Here is an 8,442-nt window from a genome sequence, read left to right as displayed (position 1 = left end):
GGCCACAGCTGGATCTTCGGTGGATGGGTGGCATGGAAACAGCGGCGGGGGGCGGGGTGGGGCCAGATCTAATGCCGACGGCGTGCGGCAGGGCGGCGGCGGACGGGCGGGAGGTCGCGGGCGGGCGGGCGGGAAAGGAAAGGAAGTGGCGATTGGGCGTTCGCGGGCGGTGGCTAGTTTTGGACCAGATGCACCTCGTGATGTAAATTTGCATCACAAGGTGTTTTATTTTACATCATAAGGAGGCCGCGGTCTAATTTTTTTTTACCTATGGACCGTTTGTTGGAGCTGTGTTTTTTGTCTTAGACGGTCTAAAAATTAGTTATTTTTACAATTGGATCATTTATTGGAGATGATCTAAGAGGGTGTTTGGAAATGCTCGAGCTCCTCCGAGTCCTTGACTTCCACTCCTCCACCAAAAATACTGCTTCTTATAGAAAATAGCGCCCGTGAAAGATGTTCGCCATGCAGCTCAGCTCCCGATTCATGTGGAGCCGGGCGGGGAAATAGAAACGAGCGAGTTGGGTGTGGCCAGGCGAACTGTTTTGTTCTTCTGGTTACTTGGCGGTGGTAATTTCTTTGTAAATCATATCAACTCCGTGATTTAAGGATCTTGAGATCTCAGAAATTGCTGCTCCGCGTAATCGCACTGCAACCGGCTCCACTCCGCGTTTTCTACTCCACGGAGTTTACTCGTTCGGCTTCGCTCCATCAACTCCGGAGAGCATCCGAACACGCCCTAAGTCTCTCTCATCATTAATTGAGCTATCACATCTGAGTTTTTTTTGCGAACCAACGTGTGGTTGGATGGTTAGAGCATCTCTAGCAGACCCCGCATCCCGCCGGCCCGCATAACGCGTTTGCAGTTCGCGGAAAACGGCCTTTGCGGGCCGGCGCGAACGGCCGCATATGCAGACCCCCTAAACGGAAAAGGATATTCACGGAATATGCTTTTTTACGGGTTGGCTTTGCGGGGTCTGCTCTTGCACCGCTGCATCCCGCATCCCACTGGCCCGCAAATTTCAAATCGACAGCACAAAAATAAAAAACATCCACACTACAAAACAATTATTTAAATCACAGAAGCAAACTAAATAATTATTCAATACCAACATAATACAACAATCATCCACATTACAAATAATTATTCAAATCACCGAAGCAAACTTAAATAATGCAATACAAAACTTGTCACAAATACAAATACAAATGAATACAAAAATGATTTACTGTCCAGCCCTTTGCCAATGGTGTTCAATGAGATCATACTGAAGTTGAAAGTGGGTGTTTGCATTTTCAATCTCTTTGTAAGTCTTAAGAAAAACTCTAATATGATTAGGGTCTCTAGCTGGTTTGACACGACTACCCACATTGTCGTAGAAGAACTCCAAGTTCATTCCTCTCATCTTCGAGAATCATATTGTAAAGGATAACACAACATGTCATGATATTTTTCAAGGTCCTCTTGTCCCAAAAACGAGCAGGACCACGAACAATGGCAAACCTAGATTGCAAAACCCCGAATGCTCTTTCAATGTCTTTTCGGGCTGCCTCTTGCACCCTTGCAAATTCACAATGTTTTCTAGTTTTGGAATCTTTGATGCTCTTGACAAAGGTGCACCAAGGAGGGTATATACCATCTACAAGATAGTACCCTTTTGTGTATTCATGCCCATTAATAGTGTAGTTGCAAGCAGAAGGATCACCACTAGCAAGCCTAGCAAGCAAATGAGACCGTTGCAACACATTGATATCATTAAGAGTGCCCGGCATACCAAAGAAGTAATGCCAAATCCATAAATCCTCGGATGCTACGACCTCTAACACAATTGTTGCATCACGAGACTTGACACAATACATTCCTTACCATGCCTTTGGGCAATTTTTCCAAGTACAATGCATATAATCAATGCTACCTAGCATGCCAGGCCAACCTCTCCTCTCATTAGATGCCATCAATTTCTTTGTGTCATCCTCGTTGGGTGCCCGAAGATACTCAGGACCAAAGACACGGATGATCACTTTTGCAAATCTACGCACTGACTCAATTATGGTATCTTCACCAATGCGAAGGTACTCATCGACATAGTCAGCCGGAACGCCATATGCAATCCCCCGCGTAGCTGCAGAGATTTTTTGATATGCACTAAATCCCTTTAAGCCCGCATCATTTCTTCTTTGAGTAAAATACCAACAATTTGCCTCGCAAGCTTGAATAATTTTCACAAAGAGGGATCAACGCATTCGGTACCTTCTCCGGAACAGGTACGGTGGATATGTTGGATTCTCCGTCAAGTAGTCTTGCATCAACATCTCGTTCCCAAGATGGTGTAAGTGCATCTAGTGCCACCCCTAGTTGGTTTTGGAGTATTGACGACAAACCTGGTTAAGGGACTAATGTGGTTGTGAGAATTGCAGGATAACACAGGTAGTAGTCCCTTATTGATTCGATTTACCTACCGGAGATGACCCCTAAAAATGTATGGAGACATTGAAGACAGTGGTGGTATGTGAAGACATTCACATTGAAGATTATGACAAGAGAAGACATTGCGTGAAGACTATGGAGCACGAAGACTTAGTTGTTTCGTTGTTTCTTTTTCTTCTTTGTTGAGTCATAGGAACCACCGTACTGTTAAGTGGGGTCCTAGTGAACAAAGTCAGAGTGACTGAAGTGATGCTCAACCAAATCCTATGTCTTCGAGCGAAGACAATGAGAGCGAATCTTATCCAGAGCTGGATGAGTCAGCTTTACTTGTAGCCCAAGTCAAGCTGTCGCGTGTGTTTGAAATCTGACCATTGGAACACGTGTCAGTTCCTTAGTGACCCAAGGTCATTTTGGACAAATCAGGTCGGGTTGCCTAGTGGCTATAATAGCCCACCCCCTCCACCATAAACTGGTGGCTGCTCAGAGTTAGTGCACGGCTTTTGTCGTTTGAGAGCAACCCACCTCCGAAGCTTTTGAGAGAGAGAAATCCTTGCAAGGACAAAGGCCAAACACCCAGAGCCAAAGAGTGTTAGGCATCACTGAAGTCTTTCTACCCGCGCGATCTGAAGACTTGTTACACTTGAGGACTGTGAAACCTCCAGCCGGTTAGGCGTCGCGTTCTGAGCATCCAAGAGTCATTGTGGATCGCTGGTGAACGAAGTCTATGAAGGTTTGGAAGTCTACCTTGAAGACTTACCAGAGTGATTGGGCGAGGATTGGGTGTCCTTAGCTCAAGGGGAATAAGGTGAAGACACGGTCCTCTGAGTTAAATCTCAGCCTCCCTAACCGGACGGACAGTTGTCACAACAACTGGAACTGGTCCAATCCTTGTCCTTACAAAGTGACTGGTTTTATCCTCTCCCTCTCTTTTCTTTCAGTTTGTCTTCGTGAAGTCATTGCCTGCTTGCACTACCTGTTTGACTTCACTGTGTGACTACTATCATTTTTTGGCTTCATACTATCTTCCATCCTGATCTTGACTACCTAGTTGCTATTAGTCTTCGTGCTTTCACTTTATTGAATACTTGACTATGGCTTGCTTTGTGTAGTCTATCTTCCGCTGCATATCAATAGGTTTATTTCTATTGTTTGTCTTCGAAACTCTCATGTTTTGAATACTTTCATAAAAATCGCCTATTCACCCCCCTCTAGACTAGCACTTTCAATTGGTATCAGAGCAAGGTACTCCCTTATTCTGTGTGATTCGGTTTAACCACCTGGAGTTTTAGCTATGTCAACTGTAGGGATAATCAAAGTCTCCGTTGCTTGCCCCGTCTTCGATGGAACTGAATATCCCTACTGGAAGAATAAGATGCGCATGCATCTTGAAGCCATTGATGTCGACCTCTGGTATGTCGTCAAGAATGGTGTTCCCAAGACTGGTGAAGGTGTCACCCCTGCCGATGTCAAGAAGTTCATTCAATTGGATTCTACTGCCAAGAACATCATCTGTGGTCATCTGACCAAAGGACAGTATGGCCGTGTGAGTGCTCTGGAGACGTCGAAGCTAGTCTGGGACTGGCTCTTCAAGGTCAACGAAGGCGTCTCAACCCAGAGATATCAAAGGATCAGTGTTCTTCGCAACCTCTTCAACCGCTTCAAGAGAAATGACAATGAGAATGTCCAGCTCATGTTTGATCGTCTCACTGACATCACATATGAGCTTCGTGCTCTCGGCGCCACTGAGATCACCAAGCATGAAATCGTCAAGACACTGCTGAGATCTCTTGACAGCTTGTTCGACACCCTTGCCCTGATGATACAAGAACGCCCTGACTTCAAGACACTCGATCCGTCTGACATACTTGAGAGGCTCAACACACATGAGTTCCAGCTATCTGAGAAAAGAGATATCTATGGTCCAACTATGGCCGAACTCGTGCTTTGAAGGCAAAAGTTGTTTCCTCATCTGAAGAAGAATCTGACTGCAGTTTTGGTGATCCTGAAGACATTGGAAAGGAGCTTGCTATGCTTGTGAAGAAGTTCCAAAAGTTCACTAAGAAGAAGGGCTTCAGAAAGTCTTCACGATCCAGCTCAAGAAATGATGAAGCTTCCACTCATGACTACAAGAAGAGAACATGTCACAAGTGCAAGAAACCTGGACACTACATCTCTGAGTGTCCACAGTGGGACAATGAGAACAATAAGAAGAAGAAGAAGAAGAAGAGCAAGGAATATGATTCTGATGACAAGAAGAAGAAGAACAAAGTCTTATTCCAAGTCCTCATCCAAGTCTTCATCTCATAAGAAGAGCTCATCTGGCAAGGCTCGTGCTTTTGTTGGCAAGGAGATGGATTCAGAGGAGGAGTCTTCTTCTGAGGAGGAGGAGGTGGAGTCTGAGGAGGAGTCCGACTCTGGCGTTGCAAGTTTGTCTCTATCTACATCCTACGTTGCCAAGTCCATCTTCAACACTGAAGACAATGGTCCCATCACCAACGCTGATGCTAATGACAAGGACGACTCTACTCCCACCTACTGCTTCATGGCACGTGGTGCCAAGGTAAAATCACGTGATGCTTACTTTCAAACATCAAGTGAAGATTGTCACACCCTCGATGCGACTATATCTCCCACGTGTCGAGGCATGACTTAGAGGCATAATTGCATTGAAGGCATATGTCGCAAGTTAGGCAATCTTCACAACATCCCATGTAATATAAATAATAAAGGGAAGATAACATAGTTGGCTTACACTCTCCACGTCAATCAAGTACATAAATAACATTACATCATCCAAACACTCATGGCCCGACTACGGCGCCAAAATAAAAGATAACCCAACATGCGACACGGCCCCGTTCACCCCCAACTGGGCACCACTACTAATCATCGGGAAAGGAAACATAGTAACGTTGAGAGTCTTCGTCGAACTCCCACTTGAGCTCATATGCGTCTGCTGGAGCGGAATCATCAGGCCCTGCATCTGGTGTAATAGTAATCTGTGAGCCACAGGGACTCAGCAATCTCGCACCCTCACGATCAAGACTATTTAAGCTTATAGGTAAGGCAAGGTAAAATATGAGTGGAGCTGCAGCAAGCGACTAGCAAGTATGGTGGCTAACTTATTCACAAAAGAGAGCGAGAAGAGGAGGCAAAGCGCGAGCGTGAAACTAGAGAGCAACCTGCGCAAACATTACTCCAACACCGTGTCCACTTCCCGGACTCCGCCGAGAAGAGGCCATCACGGTAACACACTCAGTTGATTCATTTTAATTAGTTAAGGTTCAAGTTATCTACAACCGGACATTAACAAATTCCCATCTGCCCATAACCGCGGGCACGGCTTTCGAAAGTTCAAATCCCTGCAGGGGAGTCCCAACTTAGCCCATGACAAGCTCTCACGGTCAACGAAGGAATAGACCTCCTCCCAAGATGTTCCGATCAGACTCGGTATCTCGGTAATTCAAAACACTTTGACAGGTTAAAACAAGACCAGCAACACCGCCCGAATGTGCCGACAAATCCCGATAGAAGCTGCACATATCTCTTTCTCAGGGCACAATCGGATAAGCAATCCGTACAACTAAAACCAGCCCTTGAGTTTCCCCGAGGTGGCGCTGCAAGGGGCTCTAGGTTGGACCAACACTCAGAGGAGCATTGGCCCGGGGGGGTTAAAATAAGATGACCCTTGAGTCTGCAGAACCCAAGGGAAAAAAGGCTAGGTGGCAAATGGTAAAACCAAGGTTGGGCATTGCTGGAAAAGCTTTAATCAAGGCGAACTATCAAGGGGTTCCCATTATAACCCAACCGCGTAAGGAACGCAAAATCCGGGAACATAACACCGATATGATAGAAACTAGGGCGGCAAGAGTGGAACAAAACACTAGGCGAGAGGCCGAGCCTTCCACCCTTTACCAAGTATATAGATGCATTAAGATAACATGGCAATATAATGATATCCCAACAAGTAAATAAAAGATGTTCCAACAAGGAACGCCTTCAATCTTCACCTGCAACTAGCAACGCTATAAGAGGGGCTGAGCAAAGCAGTAACATAGCCAATCAACGGTTTGCTAGGACATGGTGGTTAGAGGTTTGACATGGCAATTTGGGAGGCTTGCAAGCAAGTGGTAGGCATCGTAGCAATGGCATAGCAAAAGAGCGAGCAAACTAGCATAGCAAAGATAGTAGTGATTTCGAGGGTATGATCATCTTGCCTGCACAGTTGTCAGAGTTGACTGGATCCTCGAAAGCAAACTCAACGGGCTCCTTGTTAGCGAACTCGTCTCCCGGCTCTACCCAAACAAGACAAACAAGCAACAAGGATACAATCAACCACGTGCAAGGATCAAGCAATATGATGCAAAGATGATATGCTATGCGGGAAGCGATGCGGGATGCAAAATGCAAGATATGGCAGGAAATGCATGAACCTGGCATCAACTTGGAAATCCAAGTGTGCCACTGAAAAGATGAGATGAAATCTCTTGAAAACGATATAAAGAACGCCAGAATCGGAGTTACGGTTTGGAAATGGCAAGCGAAACAAAAATGACACCGGTCTGCGATTTACAGCAAGTAGGCATCTAAATGCTATGAGATGAACATTCTACAGCAACCAAACATGACAACAAAATACATGGCAGGGATGCACACAAGATGCTTAACAAAAGTCTAGCACTGAGCTACGGCCAATTCATCCATTAACAGGTTCAAACAAGCATGGCAAAAATGCATATGGCAAACAGATCTCAGACTTAGTGAAATTAACACTTGTCTGGAATTTCAGATCAGGTAGCCCTCTTCGGAGCAACAAAACTACATGCTACAGGACCTGAACATGGCAAAGTAAAGCATGGCATGGAGATACTCAAAGAGCTTAACAAAAGTCCCTTAGTGACCTTGAGTCAAAAGGGATCAGAAAATACAATTGCAAGCATGTGAACATAGCAAAAACATAATCAGTTTTCATACTGAGTGAAAACTGGCACATGCTGAAATATAACTCAAGTAGGCATGTTTATGAGATCGATGCACTCACTACGGTGCAAGTCATGGCAAGACAAGCATACACCCATCAAGAAGGCACAAAATGCAATCTAGACATGGCAAGAACAATAGCATAGCATGCATGGATCAACTACAACATCACCGACAAAATTGCAAACAAGTTGACAATCTGCCCAGATTCACAAAGTAGTAAAAGTAGATATCGATTGACTCAAGCTATGGTGCTCCATAATTGCAAACAAAGACATGGATGGATAGAGCACTACAATATTAACAAAACATCCTTACTGATCATCCTCAAAAGAGGCATGGATCACTAGGAAACAACATGAACATATGGCATCATGAGATAAACAGATCAAGGACTTAGTGGATTTGCCAAGTCCCTGAAAACAGAATTACTAAGTGCACCACTTTGCAAGCTTGCACAAGTCACCACACACATCACAAAAATACATGGGTTGCACCTCTGGAAATATGATAAAACCCTTAACAAAACACATGTAGAGCATCAGGGCATATCATGCACACATTAATCATGGCAAAAATGACAAAAACCTAAACGGAGTAGCAGATCTGACAATTAACTCAAGTAGCCCTCTTCTAACAGCATTTCGGGAATCAAGATGCACTCAAATGAAAATGATGCAATGGAATGAAATGATGTACTCTCTGAGATGAACATTTTGATATGCTATATGCATGAATCGGAGCTACGGATGCAAAGTTACGGAGCTATGAACAGAGGCACATGGACAGGAATTTCTGGGACTTAGTGAAAAAAATCAACCTCCAGATTATGGTTTACTGTAGCAACCGGATCTGGATCCGATCTCGCCGGGGCACTGACGCCGAGGTTCACCGGAGGAGAAGAGGAGGCCGGGTGGCGGCTTGCCGGCGAGGAGAGTCGAGGACGGCGGCGGCCGGGCCTTGGCGCGGCGTCCGGGGAGGCGGCGGCGGAGCTCGGCTCCCGCGGCGGAAGACGGCGAGGCGGCGTGATGCGG

This window comes from Triticum dicoccoides, chromosome 6A, assembly GCF_002162155.2.
Source record: "Triticum dicoccoides isolate Atlit2015 ecotype Zavitan chromosome 6A, WEW_v2.0, whole genome shotgun sequence".
Classification (NCBI taxonomy): Eukaryota; Viridiplantae; Streptophyta; class Magnoliopsida; order Poales; family Poaceae; genus Triticum; species Triticum dicoccoides.
Note: the sequence above shows the minus strand (reverse complement) of the source record.